General features: G+C 42.8%; 1 long non-coding RNA gene across 2 annotated transcripts in view; it reads left to right on the top strand.

Annotated features, from left to right (window-relative positions):
• LOC120386737 overlaps positions 1 to 12,502 on the top strand; it is a 67,669-nt gene extending 55,167 nt beyond the window's left edge. For both annotated transcript variants that reach the window (XR_005589893.1, XR_005589894.1), the window contains one exon: positions 12,157 to 12,502. This is a non-coding gene — a long non-coding RNA (uncharacterized LOC120386737). The remainder of the gene's footprint in view (positions 1 to 12,156) is intronic.
• The last annotated feature ends 10,454 nt before the right edge of the window (positions 12,503 to 22,956 follow it).

Genomic DNA, 22,956 nt, shown 5'->3' with positions numbered 1-22,956 from the left:
CCATGGTCCACCAAAGCTCTGCGTCCCAGCACCTGGCCACGGCTGCCCAACCCAATAATGTTGCCCCTGGTTGGCTGGCCAGGCTGGGGTGGTGGTAGGGATCTAGTCCCATCTAGCATTGACCCCCCCACCATCACGCCCCCATCCCCGATGACTGATCACCTCGAGTGAGTCGAGAGTCACGTGGACTCACTACCTGCGAGCAGCTTTACAGTTGATTGACAGCAATCAATGAGCATCAGCAATCCCATGGTAGGTGCCCGCGTGCCGAAGTGGTTAGCTGCTGTCTGGCGCAAGTCTGCTTGGGCACACCTGCTCTGCACTGCGGCCACTGCGCTCCTCAGGTCCTGGGCTGGCTGCAGTCAGTCAGGCAGCAGGCAGGGGACGTCACACCAAAGTTTCGTGTCCTCAAGCTGAAGCATCCACACTCTGTGTCATCCCAGACCTGCAGCACAGACTGCAGCACTATGCGGTCCCCTTGTTGCTGTGCCCTGCCCTGGGCCCACCACACCATGAACGCCCATGCCATTGACCCTGCACCACCATCCTGGCTTCTCCTGGCGTTTCTGACTCTCTGAGCCGCTGTGCCACTCCGCCTGCGCCCTGCCCTCAGCTCTCTTCGCAGGGGCTGCAGCTGAAGGTGAGTGGATGGCGATAAGGTGAGGAGTTGCGAGCGTGCATAAGGCGCGCGAGAGTGCAGCGGCTCTCATGCTCGCAGTGCTGCCATGCGCAGACACCAGACAGGCGCGCGAACAGATTTCAGCGAACAGATTTCAGGAAGAGGAGAAGAGGGGGGAGAGTGGATTGAATGTTCACACTAAACACAAACCACCACCACCAACCCTTCCCCAGCATGCATTGGGCAAGAAATGAAAAAATGGGAAGCGGGAGGGGGGGGGGGGGGGGGGATAGCTTCCACTTCCCACAGTGCACCTCCACGCTGGCCTCGTGAATGAATGGTGAATGTGGAATTCGAATTTGTGTTATTTAGTGGATACACAAAATTGCTTTTCTCGTGGTCAATCACAAAATCGACTTTAAGTAGATTCGAAATAGTCCTGTAGTGTAGACAAGGCCTTAGACAAGTTAGATGTCTTCAAGTCACCAGTGCCTGATAAAATGCATCCTAGAATACTTAAGGATCTGACTGAGGAGATATCTAAGCCATTAGTGATTATCTTCTAAAAGTCATGGAAGATGGGAGGGATTCCAGAGGAACGGAAAAGGGCAAATATAATGCCAAGCTATAAAAAGGAAAATAAGGACAACCAGGGGAATTACAGACTAGTCAGCTTAACTTCAGTACCCAGGAAGATAATGGAGCAAATAATTAAGCAATCAGTTTGAAAACACCTAGAAGATAATAAGGTGATAAATAACAGTCAGCATGGATTTGTCAAAAACAAATCGTGTCAAACCAACCTAATTGCTTTCTTTGACAGAGTAACAAGCCTTGTGGATAGGGGAGAAGCAACAGATGTGGAATATCTTGACTTTAGTAAGGCTTTTAATACTGTCTTGCATGACCTTCTCATAAACAAACTGGGGAAATACAACCTAGATGGAGCTACTATAAGATGGGTACATAACTGACTGGAAAACCATTCCCAGAGAGTTATCAGTTTTATACAGTCAAGATAATGGCATAGAGTTTGTGGATGATACCAAGCTGGGAGTAGTTGCAAAAGTTTTTGAGGATAGGATTAAAATTCAAAATCATCTGGACAAACTGGAGAGATGGTCTGAAGTAAATATGATGAAAATCAATAAGGACAAATGCAAAGTACTCCACTTAGGAAGGAACAATCAGTTGTACACGTACAAAATGGGAAATGACTGCCTAGGAAGGAGTACTGTGGAAAGGAATCTAGCGGTCATAGTGGATCACAAGCTAAATATGGGTAAACACTGTAACACTGCTGCAAAAAACCAAACATCATTCTGGGATGTATTAGCAGGAGTGTTGTAAGCAAGACACGAGAAGTAATTCTTCTGCTCTACTCCACACTGATTAGGCCTCAACTGGAGTATTGTGTCCAGTTCTGGTTGCCACATTTCAGGAAAGATGTGGACAAATTAGAGAAAGTCCAGAGAAGAGAAAGAAAAATGATTAAATGTTTAGAAAACAAGATCTATGAGGGAAGATTGAAAAAATTGGGTTTGTTTAGTCTGGAGAGGAGAAGACTGAGAGGCAACACGATAACAGTTTTCAATTACATAAAAGGTTGTTACAAGGAGTAGGGAGAAAAATTGCTCTCGTTAGCCTCTGCTGGTAAGACAAGAAGCAATGGGCTTAAATTGCAGCAAGTGTGATTTAGATTGGACATTAGGAAAAACTTCCTGTCAGGGTGGTTAAGCACTGGGATAAATTGCCTGGGGAGATTGTGGAATCTCCATCATTGTGGATTTTTAAGAGTAGGTTACACAAATACCTGTCAGGGATGGTCTAGATAATACTTAGTCCTGCCATGAGTGCAGGGGACTGGACTAGATGACCTCTGGAGGTCCCGTCCAGTCCTATAATTATATGATTCTATGTAGCGTCCTCCTCCAGTGCTTTAAGGATCATCAGAGGGCCAGATTCTGTTAGCCTTACTCTCCTTGAGTAGTTTCTTTCTCCGTGGGTACCTCCACTGAGTTCAGTGGCATTGTGAAATAAGGTAAGGTTCAACTTCAGTAAGGCTATCAGAATCTGACCCAAATACATGACTGGACTGAAGTATAAACTCTGGCCACCTGACACGATGAAAAAGCCACAGAAATGCTATTACTAGTGCATTGAAGAGTAGTCTAGCAAGAAGCAAAATTAAAAACTCCTTAAACACATACAGGGTCGATTCTGATTCTCTTACTCCCATTGAGTAGTAACTTTCCCCCCAAGTTATCCCACTGACTTCAGAGGGTCTAGTGGTGACATAACTGACTACTCAATGGCAGTGAGAGTGTCACAACTTGGCCCTTTGAGCTGAATTTACCCTAACATTGGTTGTGTTTCCCAAGTAATATATTTATATTTAGGAATTAAATTGGCGGAGAAAAAGGAAAATGATGTCAAGCCCAAATCCTCTTCCTCTCTGGTACAGAGCACACAGAGATTGTGATGTATTCTGATATTTAGTTATTTTAGGTAAATGAAGTGACTCCAAAATTGATGAGTTTTTGCAATGTATCATTTAATCATTTGGACCAGGTTCTGCCGCTCTAACTCCGTGAACAGGCCCTGTGGGGTGGATTGTGACTTTGACCACACTTTTATGCATGGGAGTAAAGGGCAGTAAGAACTCTCATTACGTTTCTGCATGGACTACCTGGACTTTGAGTCCAGGCGTATACAAATTAACTTACACCTCATGAGTGGGTGGGGAATCGGAAGAATCCCTGCTCCATCACAGAACACTGGCCAGTACAATTGAAGTGGTGAAGGGAGTGTTGTAATGTGTTGTTGATATAAGCCAACAGCAAATTAATAATCCCTCAGAAGGAAGCAAGGCGAGAATTGTGTCTGAATCAAAGTGTCTCCTGGTGCTACTTTTGGAGTGGTGCAGCAAATCTGTCTAAAGGCACAATCTGACCCAATGGGAGTACTCAGGTAGCAAGGGACTAGTCATGAGTAATGCCCCAAAATACTAAAGAATTTGTTACAAACAAACCATTTTGCAAATGGACTGAATGAAACTCTTTCCTCTCCCCACCTGGTGACAATTCTTTAGCTGGGTGGTGAGTGCTTTCTTCTTTGTCTCCTGTGCTCATTTGTCTGAACTCTCAGCCTGTGCAAACCAATAATGGACTGAATGATAATGAGGGGGAACACGCAAAAGTAATTCATTGCAGGGAAATATGGTTTTCTTGCTGTAAAGTTACTGCATGTAAATAATACATGAGGTGATTTCCTCTCAGGAAGGCTACTAGCAAACATTTCCAATGGTTGGAGACATGAAATTGGCAATAGAGGAGTGCTCAAATTGTTTTGCAGATCTTGGAGGTAGAGAAAGCAGTGAAGGAAAAAACTATTGAATTCTCTCATGCTCTAAGACTATAGAGAAATGCAAATATACAATTTCATTAAAATAATTAAATAAATGATGAGGGATTCTAACATTCTGGTTTTACAGATGCACAGATAAGTTGTAAAGAGAATTTCAAGAAAGTAATTTGAGACTCTTCTGGATTTTGTTTCACTCTGTGATGCAGTAGGGTGCACAAGATGATTATTGCTGCTGTTTTGCCTAAACTTTAGGAGTTTTGAAAAAAAAAACCTTGTATTTAACATCTCCATTTTTTTTGTCTAAATATTTCACCAACAGTAGACACTGATGGAGCAACAATGCTGATTATGGTTTCTATGGGGAAAAACTAGCCACTGATTGTCCTTTAAAAGGGGCCTACAACAGGATTTAGTTGGAGATGTCAAGGATGAGTAAAGAACAATCTATGATGATTTTTTCCCCAGTGGAATTCAGTTTAGAAAGTTCTTTTTAAGAGACAGAAAGCCATCAAGTATTCACAAGTTTAAAACCATAAATCATAATGGAATAAGCAACTTCCTATTTCAGTTACCCAACTCCATAAGCTTTATCTACCTCATAGCTCTTGCATTCAAGGCTCTTAAAAATCCTCAGTCATTTTTCCCCCGAATTGTGATATGTTGTGTTAATCATTCACTATAATGTCCCGAAAATGAACCAGAATATTTTTACAGATTTTTCTGCATAAATCATGCATGCATGCTCATATACACACAAAAATCTGTTTAAATAGGAGGATATTTTTGGACCTCATTTGCTTTTGAAGTAGATTGAGGCTAGGATACTGATGCTGTCTATGAACAGGCTCACTTATGTGGCAAGATGCCAAGTCCCAAAGCACGAAACAACTTGGGATTAAGTCCTTTCTTGGTAGTAAAAGATATAGCAAAAGAAAGGAATTTGCTTTCCATGGCTTCCCTTTGCTAGTATCTCACAGGTTGTATTATCAGTATAACTTGTTTTGCCTGTGTGGTGGCATGTGTAATGTTAAGTGTTACCTTGAGACAATGCTACAGTGTTATGGTAGAATGATGCTTTTGCTTATCATTGCTTCCAGCAGAAATTAGAATAAAGCCTCATAAAACTCACCTCCACTGTAATGCATACAGAAATGTGCCATCTGATATGGCTGGTCAAGTGGGGAGATGTGACTACTGCTGCTGATTGACTGTGAATCCTATTATTTTTGTCAACTTATCTTTCCACCTTGTTTGTTTCATTTGACTATTATGTCTTGTCCTTTAGGCTGTAAGCTCTTTAGAGGCAAGGACTATCATTTACTGTATGCTTATACAATGGGGTCCCCACCTGTCCTTAGCTGCAACCACAATGAAAATGAAGTTGGGGGTTGGTCCTGCTTTGAGCAGGGGGTTGGACTAGATGACCTCCTGAGGTCCCTTCCAACCCTGATAGTCTATGATTCTAAATGATTAAGAATGAGAATGAGAATGCATCTTCACGCCATCTGTTATATCACATGCCACCTGGAAAAGCTGCTTAGCAACAGAAGTCATGATGGATGCATGACTGGTGCCCCAGTCTAAGGTTTTTTTTCTGAGAGTCAAAGTGCTCTGTGGGATTGGCACTAGTCCTTTGAAAAATCCCCCTGCCCTCTACATACACACACAAACACTTTCTCTGCACCTATCATCTCCCATGTCAGTTACCTTCTACTGGAATTATGAAAATATTGCCCAGTGTGAATGCAGAAGTCCAGGTTTCTTAGGATTCAGTTCAGACACCATATCTTTGTATGACAACATTTTTGCAAACATTTTTATTGTCACATTGTCAACTGCTTTCTAAACAATGAATTATAATGGCCTGGAATTAACTTTCAGTTCCTTGACATTAACTGAACAGAATCTCTGTTTGTTCTCCTCAGATATATCTTCTTCTTCCTCTCTGGTATCTCATTGTCTTCTGGAACAAGCCTTGGATCTATTTGTCTGAGCTGAATTTTGTGCAGTCTGCTAGAGAAGTAAAGAGTGGTAGTTTGCATGAAATGTTGGGAGATAGAGGGGTTTAACATAGTGAGATGCTGCAAACTGGTGTGGAGTGAGAGTAGCTTTATTGGGGAAGATTTCAATAGTGGCAAAGCCAGCAATGGCTTAAATAAATAAACAAATAGCACTAATTATGTAATCAATAGTGTTTGTGGAGGGAAAAATATCCTGCTTAACATTGAGTAGCTAAGCTAGTACCTTTTGCAGGAACATAAAGTAATCAAGACTGTGTTTGCACAACGGTACCCCAAAGAGAGAGAAAAGCAGGTAAATCAGATACCAGTTAAAGTCAGAGCTGTATGCGAGCTGTTGATGAGCCACATTTCCCTACACAGCTACTGTTGAACAAATGCATATCCAAAGCCCGGTGGAGTGAATGGGCCTCTTTCCACTGACTACTGTGGAATTTAGATCAGATCCCATATATGAAATGGGTGCAGTTTGAAGCAGAGCTGGCTTGCAGGCAGGTGGGCAGAGCGGGGAAAGCTCCCGCACCCCGACCCCGTTTCCTGGCTGCAGCGCTGAGTGGGCGGGCAGAATGGGTGGGGACACGGGGGCGTCAATTTTTCCAGGCCCCCACAATTGGCCAGGGCCCCTGGGCACGGCCCTGTTGGCCTAGTGGCTAATCCGCCACTGGGAGGAGGGCAGGCAAGCAAGTGGGCGGCCAAGCAGTGGAGGAGAGCCTCAAAAACAGGTAGGCCTGCTGCCTTGGGGAGCTGGGCCCGGCATGGGGCAGTGGGACAGGGACAGGTGCTGGCAGCCATGCATGCTGGAGAGAGGCCTCTCTTCCCAGAGCCGGGTACATGCCCAGGGCCCCAGGTCAGAGTGTCCATTAACCCACACAAGGCTGGCTGGAAGGAGTGGGGAGAATGCAGGCCACCGATCCCTCCTGTCCCCCCACCCCTCTGTCATTTTCTGCCCACCCGAAGTCTGGGCCCACCCAAATGTCCCATCCTGGCTACGCCACTGACTGGGGGCCACGGGGAAGTGGCCCAAGAAAATGAACTGAGGAGTCGGAGGAGACGCAGCAAGTGGCAGCCATTTACAAGGTCCCTGAGCTGGGACACAGCGTAGTGGGTGGACCTAGCTTCCCTCCCTCCCCCTCACCACCATGAGGAAGTGGCCAGACAATTGGCTACAATTGCCACTGAGGGAAGTGGCTTGACAGGGAGCATTGCACAACTTTAAACGAGCATGTTCCCTAACTGATCAGCAACATAGCAATGAAACAACATTAACCGGGATGACTTTAAGTGAGGAGTTACTGTACAAGAAAAACACAGTCAGTCGGGGATGTAAAAGAAACAATACAAAATTTGCCCTGTGTGTTCTATCGAGTGAGCCAAGAATCCTTCTCTCATATCCTATCTCCAGAGGGAGAACTGTATGGGGAGGGGAGAGTTTTGTTGTAGAAGGGATTGGGTTTTTGGGTTTTGTTCTATATGTGCAATGTTTGTACAGACAATCCTCAGACTTAAGACACAATTGGTTCCTAAAAATTGCATCATAAGTCAAAACTTCATAACTCAGAACCACAGTCCACTCCATTGCGGGACTGAGCATCGCAAAGTCAAAAACAATTGTCATAAGTCGAATCAGGGTGTCAATTCAGAAGCGTCGTAAGTGCCATTTGTCATAAGTTGAACATTGTAAAGTCAAGGATGGCCTGTATTTAAATATCCAAACTTCATCTCTTGAAAGTCCAACTCACAAGTCTCAAACTGATGCCAAGTCTTCCCCAGTCCTTGCCTAGGTCTCAGGGGAGGTTCTGGAGGGTCTACACTGAGCTCCCACCTTCTCTCCCTTAGTATATCAAATCCTAAAACTAAGTAGAAGCCCATTATGCTGCCTCTTTGGCCATGGCCACTTCTTTCATCTGGTTCCAAGTTGTTTAGAGGAGAGACAAAGAGCTCCTGATCTTTCCACATCTCCCACTCATAAGAAAGCCGCTTTTATGCAGGCTACCATTCCCGGTATACCTTACTGTAGCGTTAACTCCCACCAGCCCCTAGGAACCACAATTCTCAGCATTCTTCAGGGCTGGATCTAGGAACATGGTATCTGAAGAGTGGCCCCGAGCACCTTCTCAAAGACAGTACTTCCTCAGAGTGAAAATTTCTCATTCTGTGTCACCAACATCACTTCTACCAGCAGCTGGGGTTTGTGTGTGTGTGTATGTGTGTGTTATGTTTTTGGCAGTCTCCTATCCAAACCCTGACTAGCTTTGACCCAAATTATCTCACAGAAGCTAGTATATAGACTCAGAGACTCAGAGACTCTAAGGTCAGAAGGGACCATTATGATCATCTAGTGTGACCTCCTGCACAACGCAGGCCACAGAATCCTACCCATCCACTTCTATAACAAACCCCTAACTTATGTCTGAGTTATTGAAGTCTTCAAATTGTGGTTCAATAGCAGCAGGTCTGAACACAAGAACTCAAGAACATGTAGGAACTCACCTAGTAATTATTTTGTTTGGTTGGATGAATTAAAGCCCATCCATGTTTCAGGTGCTCCACTGAATTTTAAAAATAATTGGTGATTAGAAGGCATAATTTTAATGTACAGCAAGAAACCCAGCCTCTCGCCCTTTTTTTTGTTTTGTTTTTCAGGATTTCTGAAGTAGTGTAGCTTTACCACTCTGAAAGGATGCCTGCGTGATAGCTTCACATATAAACATTTTTCTTTATTTTGCAAGAGTAATTTTCTCTTTTATTTTAGATACACTGTAATCCAAAACCACTGCTGTGCTTTCAAATTCATTTCAACCCCTGTAAATCCTTGCACTTCGCTCCCAGCAGCTAAAGCCATACATTATACAGTTCCGAAGCTGATCTTTGTCTAGCTGAGAAGACTTATTTATTTTGATAAAATAATATTTATTAACGTCAAAATTCCTCAAGACATTTATAACGTGGGAGATTTTCATCTACTCATGGTGGGAGAGCAGCAGTTTTGCTCTGAAGAAGTTGAGCCAAATTCTGGACAGATATTTAGAAATTCAGACACTGTGCTTTGATATCTTCAGTAAAGCCATCCGCTCTTTGAATATTAATCAGGGGATAGAAGAAAAATAGGTGTTATGTTATGCAGAAGGATGAGGCTGCTTGAAACAGCCTGTGCTCTTGTGAGTTACCTCCTGCGCTCCAGAGCTTGTTGTTATACAGCTAAATAACTTAACAAATCTTTTTTGTTAAATGGCTTATAGAGCCAATCCTGTCCTAAGTAATAGCCTGGATTTCACTGGGGTCCTGTGAGCATAATGGAAGGAAGAATTGTGTCTGGTGTCAGTGATGTGAAAGAAGAAATTGATTATTTCATAGTACCAGATGGTGCTTAACAGAAGATACAGAATGGAGAGAAACGGGAACAGACTTTTCTCTGGGGTTTTTGCTCCCTTTAGTGCAGGGGGATGTACTAGTAAGTGGGAAATGTCAATGGTGGGATCTGAAAAGTGGTGTACTTCTGCAATCTTTACTGGCAACAAAGTTTGGTAGCCCTGAGGCTGCTCTTGTTTGCACCAGGGGCCAAAGTGGATCAAGGCAAAAAGTGATGTAAAGCCAGGTATGTCTCCCCTCTCCAGCTGTACCACATGCTACTCTGATGCATCTTCAGAATATGACTTGTGATGCCTCCCACAAATAACTTAAATTTTAGAAATAACGTAATTGGGTGGGGTGGTGACAGCAAATACAGAACAGATGTTGGGAGGAGGGTAACAACAGTATAATACCCTACCATTTCTCACTTTGAGACATGTGCACATCTTGGTGAATCCAGAGTAGTTATAGGTTAGTTGGTTGGTTCATCTGTTTGTTTCAATGTACCTGAAAGAAGGAGGGTGAAGCTAATTCTAGACTGTTGTGGGCATTGCAAGAAAATTGACTTATTTTTTCCAGGAGGGATTGAAATAAGGGTGGGAGAGTGGTCTTGCATATGAGGTGGCATGGAAAATAAAGAGACTTTTGTGGGAGAAGCCGATGAATGGAGCTTCAAGGCTGGCAAAAGTAGTGGAACCATATCAGTGTGGAGTGAGAAAGGCGTGAGAAAGAGAGTAATGTAAGGCTTTGAAGGCAAGAACAAGAAGTTTACATTAGTTGCAGTTGAGATGATGTTGCTCAAAACAGGAGATTTTTTAATGAATTAACATTCAACGTTTTCTTATTGATGCATACCTGATCAGTGGGTTTAACTAACACATGTTCTACGTGCTTCCCTCTGTGCCTCATCCATTCTGATTCAGCTCTTAACTAGTGGACTTAGTTCTTTAGCTCAAGCTGCAGAGGGTTATGGTTTTTGCTCTGGAGATCCCAAGCTCAATTTCCAGTGAGAAGCACAATGATGATGATTATTAAATGGGTGTATTTATAATATGATTGATAAGACAAAGCATGATAAATAAAACTCTGATAGGCTGTGTACAAAGGTTCCTGGAAACTGATGTTTTAACATCAAGAAAGATGGATGTTTTAGTGACTAGGGCATTAGACTAGGCCTTAGGAGTCCTGAGTTCAAGTCTCTGCTCTGTGACAGGCTTCCTATGTGACCTTGGGCAACTCCCTTAGTTTCTCCATGTCTCAGTTCTCTATCTGTAAAATGAGATTAATAGCATATGCCTACCTCACAGGGCTGTTATGGGGATAAATACATTAAAGGATATGCTACTATAGTGATGGGAGCTATGTAGGTGCTTAGGCTAGATCACGGATCTCAAACTCAAATCACCAGGAGGACTACTACATCAGCCCAAGGGCGGCATCACTGAAACCTTTTCCTACAACAATACAAAAGAATAGTAAAAAATGAAGAGTAATATAGTATGCTATTAAAAGTCAATGTATTAACTTTTTAAAAACTGTAATGTGAAAAGTCAGTGCTAATGTTGACAGTCATTTCATTTTTAGCCACTTAGCTGGCAGCGTTTTGCATCAGCCAGAGCATGAATATTAGGTTGGTTTCATCTCAGGATATCAAATCTCAATGTTGCTTGCAAATGTTCATCAGTGAGCCTTGAACTTAACACAAATTTGTTAATCTTCATGGAAGAGAAAAACTGTTCATATATATATACTTCCAAACATTGCCATTACCCTTGCGGAAGCAGAGAATAACATGGGAAGTCTTTCTTGTGAAAGAAACCAGTAGAATTCTGGAATTCCAACATCTATATACTTCTGCTTCAAAATGGTATCACACAGAAACTCCACTAACTCCATCTGCATTTCCCCTGCCTCCGACCCTGCCCCTACTCCACCCCTTCCATGAGGTCCCGCCCCTGCCCCGCCTCTTCCCACACCTTCCCCGCACCCATTCAACCCCTTCCCCAAATTCCCACCCCAGCCCCGCCTCTTCCGCACCTCCTTCCCAGAGCGCACCATGTTCCCACTTCTCTCCCCCCCAGAGCGTGCAAACAGCAGTTTAGTGGCGGCCAGGGAGGAAGCACTGGGAGGTAGGTGGAAGAGTGGGAACGTGGCGCACTCGGGGGGGAGGGAGAAGGAGGTGGGGCGGGTGGAGGAGGGGAGCTTGGCTGCTGGTGGGCAAAGAGCACCCACTAATTTTTCCCCATGGGCGCTCTCAGCTGTGTATTTGAGACCCCTGGGCTAGATAGAATATAAAATTCTATACTTGGAGACTCATGCTAGTTACTAGCATTTCAGAGAGTTTGGCCATGCGAAGTCCTGAGTGCATCCTAAATGGTGCTAAGAACCTTCAATTCCCACTGGAACCAATGCTTGGCACCTCACAGGATGGCTCTGAAAGTGGAACATACCCACTCTTGCAATTCTCATAGGCTTCTAGAAGTCAATGGGAGTTTATCCTGCCTAGGAATTGCTGGAGTGGGCCCCAGAGGATATTTTACTTTAAAATACACCTTTCTCACCTCCAAGCACTATGTGCAGCAGCTTCCTGGCTTTTCATCTTTGTGTCAGCATGAAAAAACTTTAAGGAAACTATTATACTTATTCCACTATATTCTCTACAAAATGTATGGTTTTTTTTCTGTCTCTTCATCTCCTATACATAGTATTTGTTGGAGGGATTGGCAAAAGATGGCATTTAATAATCCATTAGCAAATTAAAAGCCCACATGTTTTCCAGCTAAGAGTGCTTCTTGCTCGCAGAAAGAAAAACCTTCTACACCATGTCAACATTGAAAATTGTTTGCAAACATCAGTTGGAAACCTGCCTACATGCTGCTATTCGAACCTGGAGCAGGGACATCTGTGGTTTGGAATTGGGCTCATTAAACACCTACCAGCTTCCAAAGGAAAAAAAATACTCTGGATAAATCTTAAAATGCTTCCCATCCTGCAATGAGGTGATTCCACAGACCATGGAAAAGAGCTCCACTAATAAACTCTCACTGTTACGGAAGCAAATATTGGGACTTCTTGAAAGGAATATCTAGCAGTTGCATTATCCAGCATTGCATCATCAGCTGTTAAGTAGAGTGAATAATAAAAATAAAGGGTGAGATTTTCAAAAGTCCTGTTTCAAAGCAAAGCAATTCAGGAGGTAGGAGTGCAAGCCGAGGTGAGTGATGCCCACTTCCTTGGATCTGTGTTCAAAGTGAGAATTCATGAACAGGCTTGGGCTCTAACAGTAATGGTACTTAAACATTGGAATGGTTTAAGAGTGGTGGTAGTGGAGGACTCACCCCTGCTTGGAGTCTTTACAAAGACATCTAATTTTGTTCTAATAGACACTCTTTACTCCAGCTTCTGGGAACAATTTGATGCCTTATTTTTAATGGAGGTTCAGATTGATAGTCTCATTGGCCATGTAGCCAATCATGTGAACTGGCCAGATTGGTAGTTCCCTCTGGCTTTGGAGTCTATGAATCTCTGACTTAGTCTCATGATTTGCAATACTGTTAAACCTAAAATTGATTCAGAGCAGAAATGGCTGAGGTGTGTCAAGAAATATTCTAGGAGATGAGACTTAGCTATTAGCTGCAGCAGCCCAGCACCTGATAGCCCAGGTGGATATACAAGTTGTCTAGGTCAATTAACTAGGCCACCACAAGCAGCCTCCCAGAGCAAACCACAGCCATTGAAATGGCTGAAAATACAAAAAGAAAATACAAAAGAGAGGTGTGGATGGTTCAGTGAAAATGGCCTGTTTTAAGGATGTGAGGCTGACATATGTGAAGTCTAAGCGTTCTCAAGCATACTTCTTGTATGATTATTTATAATTATACAGACGTGCTCATGAGCTCCAACCAGGATTGGATACCCAACATGCTAGTCACTGTTCCAGCACATCGTATGAAACAATCCCTGCCATGAGGAATTTACAGTCTTAAGCCCTGATCTTGCAAATCTGAATACACGCGTAAAAGTTTTCAGGACCAGGGTCTACACCAGGATAAGACAAACAAGGGGGGATAATAGAGACATTAAGGTGGCCAGGGAGTGGAGATGATAACTTTCATAGTAACATCTGGTATATAGGCTTGCTGTATGCACAATGCGCAGGTTTTGAATCAAGTGTTTGGGTTGGGTATGTTACAGGATATTAAAACAAAATAATGAGTTTTAGTTTGTGTCCTGAACTTAGACTGATTTATAGATAGAAATCGGTTTGGATGGTTTATGCTTTACACATAACAAACTATCTTGTGGCAGTATTTCACAATTGAAAGGGAAAAGAATAGGTTAACAACATTTTCTTTCCATGCAGCTAATGAGGAGATGTAATTTCTCTTCAATATGTTTTAGCAGCATAATTAACATAAGTCCAAATGCTAATTGGTGCTGAGCACCTTGCGGCTTCCATTGAAGTTGTGGGTCCTTGACACCTCTGAGGATTTGTCCTGTGAACAAAACCGAACTTCTATTTTAGGCATCTGACAGTGAATAATAAGTACCCACCATATGGAAGCACCATCTTTAGGACTGAACTGTGAGTCATAATAAGTACTGGATGATATTCTAAGCACTCACTAGTCACCTGCAAAACATTTTTATAACACTCGTTGTACTGTGTAACAACCCATTTGTTGTTGAAATAGAACTTTAACTTTTTTATCACAAGGGTTGAAATAATCCTTTATTTTATTTATGTAAACTGTTTGCACTTTTCCCCACCATGCATGCTTCCTTTCACCCTGCAATATCCACATGCAAGATAATGAGGCAATATAGAAAATGATCTCTCTTGCATTTATAATATGACAATGTCACATCTTACTAAGTGACATTGATGATGGGTGAACAACTAAAGGTTTTTGAAGTTTGATTAGATATGCACATCTATCTAAACTGAACCCTGACCTTTGGGGTACTGGAAATATAGCAAAAGGAGAACAGCCTGGTAATAGTATGGTACTTTCACCTCTTGCTCAGCCAAATAAAAATTACGCAGGTCTTAGGTTTGGGTCTGGTGTGGAAAGCAGCCCTGTTTCTTCCAATACTCCCATTGCAACTAAATGAAGTGAAAGTTGGCAGAACAAATGAGGAGTAGGTTAGGCCTTGTTCTGTTTTCTCTCCTCCCTTGTGCTATTATAGAGTAAGTCCGCCAGGAAGCATAGAGATGCCACACTTCCTGTATACTCAATGTGCAATCATTTTGTTTTCCTGTCATGCAAGTCATGCTGGGTAAGAGAAAACAAAGGAGCCCAGGACAAGCTGTAGTCACAGGCTACAGCTAGAGAGTAGTAAGCAGTTTTGTTGCCTGATTTTGGTGCATAGTTTCTGTTCTTAATAAAGGATTTACTTTGAAACTTGCCCTGCTCATTAGTAAGTTACTGCTTGGTACTGGAGATGGAAGGCATGGAGTGCTGGAAGACCCAGGGAGAGAGGTAACATTGAAATGGCTGCTATAGAGCCCATATAACTGCAAGTAACTCCCCCACCATCCCTGAGAATCAGGGCAAATGCTGAAAGTGCCTGGAAAAGGTTCAGACAGCAGTTTGAGCTGTATATGAAAGCCACAGGGGCAAATAAATTGGACGATGACAAAAAGGTTGCTCTGCTCTGAACAGAAGCAGGCACAGAAGTCCTGGATGTATACAATGCATTTCATGACAACAGTGGGGGAAAGAGAGAAAAAAGCTTTCCGTAAATAAAGAAAATGTTTGAGAATCATTGTGTCCCCAGACAAAAATGGTTACTCATGAAGGACATATGTTCAGAATGAGAACAGGGAAGGGAAGGGAAACAACAGAGAAGTTTGTCACAGACTTAAAACTAAAAATTCAGATTTCCTGCGAATATGGAATATTAAAAGACTCTCATTAAAGATCCTTGTCCTGGGATGGAATAATAAAAATGCCCATCAGTTGTTAGTAAAGGAGATGGTTCGACACTAGAAAGGGCAATACGTATTTGTCAAGCGGCAGAACAAACAGAAACACTAATAAAAGCCCTAGAAAAAGGTACAGACCATATGACTGTAGATACCATAGCTAGGCCAGCAAGGGAAAAGTTCATAGAAATTAAATTGGCCAGAGAAAGAAACACAGAAAGCAATGCCAGTGATGTGGCAACCAACATGAGTGTGAAATACCCAGCATTCAGGCACATATACAGAAAGTGTAATAAACCCAACCACGATGCTAAAAGGTGCAAAGAAAACATATGTGCAAAGTAAATGTAATAACAAAAACTAAAAGAGAGGCATAAGGAACATATAAAAAGTGGGATAGGCAAAAGGGGCTGTGAAATACTATACAGGAGGAATAATTCCAGTGTTGGGAGTGTTCACACTGATACTTAAATAGAAAGGGGAAATTATAAAACAAGAGTTTGTGGTGGTGCAGAGGCAAGCAACCAGACTTGGCCCTACACCTGTGCGAGGTGCTTACTCTCATTAAAAGAGATAGAAAAACAACCTAGAACAAGATATTAAAGTATTAATAGCATCATATGAAGATGTACTCACAGGAAATAGGTGCTTCCCAGTAGGATACAAGATATGGGTTCGAGAAGATGCAGAAACAGTGGAGCATGCTACATGAAAAGTAGCCTTAGGAAAGAAGTTAGAAGCAGAGCTTCAAAACATGACCTTAGATGGTATAATTAGGAGGATAAAAGAACCAGAAGATTGTGTTCGCTCTTCTATAACTGTAGAGAAAAAAGGAGGGGGACCATAGCTGTGTATGGACCAGAAGGAGATGAACAAAAACATAAAAAGAGAACAGAGCCCCTTGGACACTCAGAGTTTCAAGATCTGCACTTTCAATACACCAGTTGGCAACACAGCAAAGTTTTGGATTATGGGCAGCTCCAGAAGATGTTAAATCCATAGGACCTGTGCTCTGTCCCAATCTGTAAGAAGGCCCTTTGAAGTGTGCCAGACCCACAAGGGTCAGTTTTCCTAAACAGTAGGCCTCAATGCATCCAAGACTGAGCCTCCAGGCTCCAGCTCTCCTGCTTCGAACTGTGAGCTCTCCAGTGTATCCAGCTTAAATAGACTCCTGTCAGAGACTTTTACCCCTCCAGGGATCAAGATTTCAGCAAGCATCTGCAATCACTACATGCAGCCTTTTCAGAACAGAGTAGAATGTATTGGTCAACTGGAATACAGCGCCGAGAAATCCTTGTTAGCACAGATGAGAAAAGTTTAATACAGCGTTCAGACTGGTCACCTCCAGGACTCCACCCAGCCAAGTTGCTGTAGAATCTATCTTGCTTCTCTCTCTCTCTCTGTCTTTGTTCCTTTGTATTAAGCCTGGTCTACACTGGGGGGGATGGGGGGGTCAATCTAAGTTATGCAACTTCAGCTACTTACCGCGGTGTCTCCACTACGGTGAGTCAACTGCTGCCAGTCCCCCGTCTATTCTGCCTGCGCCTCTCGCCAAGCTGGAGTACAGAAGTGGATGGGAGAGCACTCGGGGATCGATTTATCGTGTCTAAACTAGACGCCATAAATTGCCCCCGCTGGATCGATCGCTGCCCGCTGATCCGGCCAGTATTGAAGCCATACCCTTAGTTCCAGGTGACAGCTGGTGTGTCTGTGAGTCCACTTCTTATCACAGACACCTAACACCACTTTCCTTTGTTCTCCAGATGTAGCCATGCTATGTTCACATGTTCAGCTGCCTCTGCAGCTATATGTTAATCTTTGGTCACTGGGGTTTCCACTGTCTCCATAGGGTCTTCCATTGATATGGGATGGTTTCAGCTAGTTCTTAATGACCCATTCAGATCATCCCAGGTTGTTCAATTAAACATACACCTCATGTCTCCTGCTCTGCCTAGGAGCAGCATTTCAACCCTTCTGCACCCATTAGGTAGCAATACCAGGGTAATAGGTAGAGAGTTCATAAAAATATTACAGAAAATTCCCACATTCATCCCACTTATATTTCACTGTACAATGGGCTAGAAGGTCTAGCCAGCATGAAAGTGTATATGGATGACATAATTTGTGGCAGCATTGCCACTGAACATCAGGAATGACCAAGGAGCAGGAAGGCCTTGTGAGAGCCCTGGGCCTGGCTAAAAGTCTGAATCAAAGCAGGCAGTGAGCAAAAGTAGGCCTTGGTAGAATAAAAGCACTTTGTATCAACTAACAAGTCAGCACATTCCTGAGAAGATGGTACAGGAACACCCAGACCCCTCATATGATAAGGTGGGAATGACAGGATAATGGAGGAGGATTTTTTTTTTCAAACTATCAGTACAAGGATGGTAACTGGTAACATTTGGAATGTAACTTGTTTATATCAATGTATAAAAGGAGAATGGAAAGAGGAACATCTTTTTACTGGCCTAGCGGACAACATTATGTTGAGAGAACTGATACTTTGTCGTGGGCATACATGTGTTAGTGTGCCTCTAACCAGTGAGCCAGGGGACTGATACCAAGCTTTGCTCACAATAAGCCTGGCCCACCTTTCGCCACCGAACGGAGCCTGTGGTCTTTCTTTATGATTAACATTGACGTCTGCTGAATCAGCAAGCTGTAAGCTACACTCTAGCAGATAACACCAGCGCTCCAAGAACAGGATAGGAGCAACACAGAGATACAACAACAACAGAGAATACTGGACAGAGCGAGAGCTAATAACCATAAACTGACCAAGGCCAAATATCTATACTTGGAGAGAGAGACTGACCTCAAAAGAGACGTTTCCCCGATGAATCAAAGATTCAGGCTATGCTGAACATGCCAAGACCTGAAGATTAAAAAACAATTCAAGGGTGCTAGCCATGTTGAATTATATCAGCAAGTTCATTCCTAAACTATGCAGTTTGCACATCTCACCTAAGGCATCTCCTGCACACAGTTGCTGCATGGGCGTGGATGCCGGAGCATGAAAGAGAGTTCAATGATTTAAAACACATTCTAACTTCAGCTCCAGTGCTGCCATTTTTTGACGCATTGAAAGACATCAAACTATCCACAGACGCCTTGAATGGAGGGCTGGGAGCTGTGCTATTATGGTGTCATTGAATTGATTGGTTGCCAGTCTCATATGCATCTAGGCAGTGGTTCTCACACTTTTGTGTTGGTGACCCCTTTCACACAGAATTATAAATGCTGGAGGTGAAGCGGGGTTTGGGAGGAGGGATGCTGACAGCTTATGACCCACCATGTAAAATCCTCACGACTCCCTGAGGGGTCATGACCTCCTGTTTGAGGGTAATGACAGCTGCAGAGAAGATGTATGTGCAAATTGAAAGAGAGACACTAGGTCTGACATATGGATGTAATAGATTTTACAACTTCCTTGTAACTGATCACAGACCACTGACTGCAATATGCAAAAAAAGGACTTGGAGAAGCACCACCAAGAACACAGTGACAATTTCTGAAAATACTGAAGTATGATGTGACCCCGGCGTCCCAACCCAGATGCGAGATAGTAAGGGCAGACGCGCTATCAAGAGCATGTGCTCCATCTGTCAAAACACAGACTGATGAGCTGGAACAAGCAGTAAACGTATATGTGAAGATAAAAGTTTCATGTGCTGTTATCTCCAGGCATATGGGATAAACTGGAGACAGAAACGTTGCCAGCAATGATACAAGCAGTAAGTAAAGGGGGCAAAAATCTCAGGAGTGCTCTTGAAGGGTCAGAAATCATGGGACCTACCGTGTTAAGAAGGAAATCATTGGAACAAATACACCTTGGAATAATCAGCTCAAAAAGGAAAGATAGAGAGGTTTGCATTCTGGCCACAGATGAACACAGACATTGAAGAAATGTAAAAGCAATAAAGAATCCTGTAATATAATAGCATGAGCATAGTTCTGCAGAAGCTTTTTTTCTTGAATACCTGAAGAAGTGTTATTGCATGAAAGTGAATAAACTCATGCTCACAACATCTGTTAGTCTAATATATGCAACACTTTATCTTTTTTTTACAGATCCAGACTAACACGGCTACCCCTCTGATAATTGAAGAAATGGTGAGCAGACATTGAAGGTGTCAGAAGTACTGAAATTCTGAGCAGCACGAACCACTGGTATCACATGAACAACTTATGGTTTCGTAGCACAGAGTTGGAATTGACATGGTCAACCTGGGAAGATCTGATCTTCTCATTACAATGGACTGCTTTACCATTTCCCCAGAAATAGTCATGCTCAAACATACCACAGCTGCAACAATTGTCAAGCACATTAAATCTGTATTTGCATGTCATGGAACTCCAAGAACAGTAATAATGGACACTGGACCACAGTTCAAGAATAGGGAATTCCTGGACTTTGTTAAAATGTACAACTTTCATCATGAAACATGTAGTGCTAGATATCCTCAAGGCATTGGACTAGCTGAATGCAGAGTGTGTATAGTGAAGAACTTGCTCAAAAAAGCAACGGTTACAAGAAAAGATCCATATTATCACTATTCAATTATAGAGCTACACCACTGCAATGTGGAAAGTCACCTGCTGAACTTCTCTGCATCCAACATATAAATACTTGATTACCAGATACGAGAGAAAAAACAACAGCTGACAATTGAGTCCGTGATAGTAAGGAAAAGGCTGGGAAAGTATATGCAGACAAAATGTAACTACAAAAGAGCAAGACCTCTTCCACAGTTAAAAATGAAAGATTTGGTGAGAGTTTGGCAAGATGGGCACTGGCCAATCAAAGCTACAGTGATAAAAGAAGAGTCACCTTGCGCATTCTTAGTGACCACAGAGGAACGCCAATTCTTATGAAGCTACCAAAAGATCTGCTGAAGATACCTGAGAACCTGGCATAGATGGTGAATTGAGAGGAGAGACACAGTTTGAAAATAGCTCACAAAGTGTTCCTGTTATTAACTATGAGATTGAATAGTCTATTACAGGCAAGGACTTGCCTAAAGAGGGTTTGCAATACGGCAGATCATGAAGATTTTTGAAATGCCCTAAGAGACTGATGACACAAGTTAAGGTTGTATTAGTGCAACCTGAAGGGCTAAGTCAGCTATTAGTATTTTTGTATAGTTTGTTAGTTTAATTCAAAAGTGGTTTTGGTTAGTCAGGGAATTTGGAAAGGGTTCTAAAAAAGGGAAGATGTGCTATAGAGTAAGTCCTCCAGTCTGCAGCTTGAAGTCTTTAAATCATGATTTGAGGACTTCAATAACTCAGGGCTTGTCTACACTACCAGTTACTTTGGTATAACTTACATTACTCAGGGGTGTAAATAATCCACACCCCTAAGTGATGTAAGTTACACCAACCTAAGCACCAGTGTAGACAGCTCTATCGGTGGGAGAATGTCTTCACCAGATGCACTACAGTGGTGCAGCTTCATCAGTATAGTTCAGCCCTCAGCCAGAAGCTATGGGTTCATTACAGAAGTGGGTGGGTGAGGTTCTGTGGCCTGCCATGTGCAGGAGGTCAGAGAAGATGATCATGATGGTTCCTGCTTAAAGTCTATGTAAACATACTTGCACAAGCCTTCATCCAGCTAGCGTGGGGGGCTACTAGCAGTGTAGCTGAAGTAGCACAGGTTGCAGCCGCAAAGGCATGGCTGAGCTACGCTGAGTGCAAAAGGGTATGTGTACACCACCAGGGGAATCACGTTCTAGCTCCAAGTGTAGTATAGCCTGAATCACAGGCCCTCCCAGGGCTACTCCTAGGTTGGAGTGAAAAAGAAAAAAAAAATCTAACCCTACGAAAACAAAACATTCTACCATACACACTTCTCCCTTTGGGGAGAGGATGCAAGAGCAAACATGTGATAGATGTTAGTCACGTTGTTTAATGCACTGCTGGAAGGCACTCAGATTCAGTGATGATGAAGGCAGTATAATAACCTAGACAGAATAGAATAGCAGCTTCTGCACTTTTTTGGAACACAATCTAGCCCTTGGTGATGGGCCAATTGCCTCATGCCACAAGGTTACCAGATCAGGTACCATTCAGATTTAAAATTCTCTTTAAATGCCAAGAACAAGTCAAATAACTCTACTGAAAAAAATACCACACTCAGATATTAAACATGCATGAAGGGTTAATTCATGCAATGGACTGGCTGAAAGTTGTTATCTTTTCTGTGTAAACTATTACTGTCCCATTCAGCCTTACTCCACTTTCCTACCTGTTGTTTGTTACTCCTACTTGTTGCTTTCTGAATTAAACTAGAATGCAAACTCTTCAGGACAGGACATGTAATGTATTTATTTGCACCTCATCTAGCACAATAGGGCCTTGATCCGGATTGCACCCTCTGAGTATTACTGTAATATAAGTAAGAATAGTGATGATATTATTATCAATATTCTTCATTTATTAAGATAGCCCCATAACATTCAATGCAAGTGTGGCAAACCCAGGCCAAATGGCTACAAAGGGGGGTGGGGGGGTAGGAATTAGTCCCAGGGGGATTAAAAGGCTTCTCCCTATCCATTGAGGAGAGACAGCTGTGAGAAATTAGGTTCAGCTGGAACAGGGGTTTTCAGGGAACTAATTTGGTTCAGCTGGCCCCAATTGCTGGTGACCTTTTTAAACCCTCCCTGGCAGGGAAACAGTGGGGGAGTGAGAGAAGCTGCCAGTAAATAGGTGCAGCAAGGAAGACTGCACTCTGTCCCCAGAAGGGGAGTAAAAGAGCAAGGGGCTGACTGAGAGGAGGATCTGCCAGACCCTGCGTGACTGGGAAGGCTTTTACTTTGCCCAAGCCTGTGTCTCCAAGGCAAAAAGGGGCTGAGCCAGCTGAGGAGAAGCACATACTTTGCCACAGCAAGGTATTGACATATACTGGAAATATTTTTTCATTGTGCTTACTTCTTGTGAAAAACTCTGGAGGAGAGAGCACTACTGAATTGAAATTGCTTATAAAAATCTGAACAGGAACTGCATCATTTGGTCCCATGTGGCATGTCAGGGAAATGAAGGCTCTTCTCAGTGTATTGAGAAGCATGCCATGCTGGTTTGCCTAGAGGAAGGGATACCAAAGCTGGTAGAGTAGATTGGGGTAAGACTTCAGCTTTTCTGAGTGACATGTTCCATGCATAATAATGTTCCATGTGGCAATCCTAACTGTAAAACAATTGAATGCCTTTTGATATTGCTTAATACTGATTGATAATGCTGTGCCATATACTGTCTGAATGTAACACCACTCACAAAATAGGATGAGACATGATGTTCAGTAGTATGCTGACTTAGTATCTCAATTTAAAAACACACCTTTCACACAATGCAAACCTGGCCTGGGTCAGTATAGCGCCCGTTCCAGTGGGCTCCACTCATAGCTGGGGCCTCTAGGTGCTGCTCTAAAACAAAAAATAAGTAACAATAGCTTTCCCTTGTGTGAAAATCATGCCTAACGCCAATGGCATAAATAGTTACATCAGGGTAAAACTGATGTGAAAAAAAAAATCAGTGAAGTTGTCACAATATTTATTCCATTGTAGGCCTTGAAAGGGGGTGCTGCTGAAGGCAGTGTGGTTTAGGGGATAGAACAATAGCATGGAACTCAGGTGACCTGGGTTCTATTCACTGCCCTGATAGGTGATTTTGACCAAGCC

This window comes from Mauremys reevesii, linkage group 1 (genome assembly GCF_016161935.1).
Source record: "Mauremys reevesii isolate NIE-2019 linkage group 1, ASM1616193v1, whole genome shotgun sequence".
Lineage (NCBI taxonomy): Eukaryota > Metazoa > Chordata > Testudines > Geoemydidae > Mauremys > Mauremys reevesii.
The sequence above is the reverse complement of the archived record's forward strand: the minus strand, read 5'-3'. Positions and strand labels throughout refer to the sequence as shown.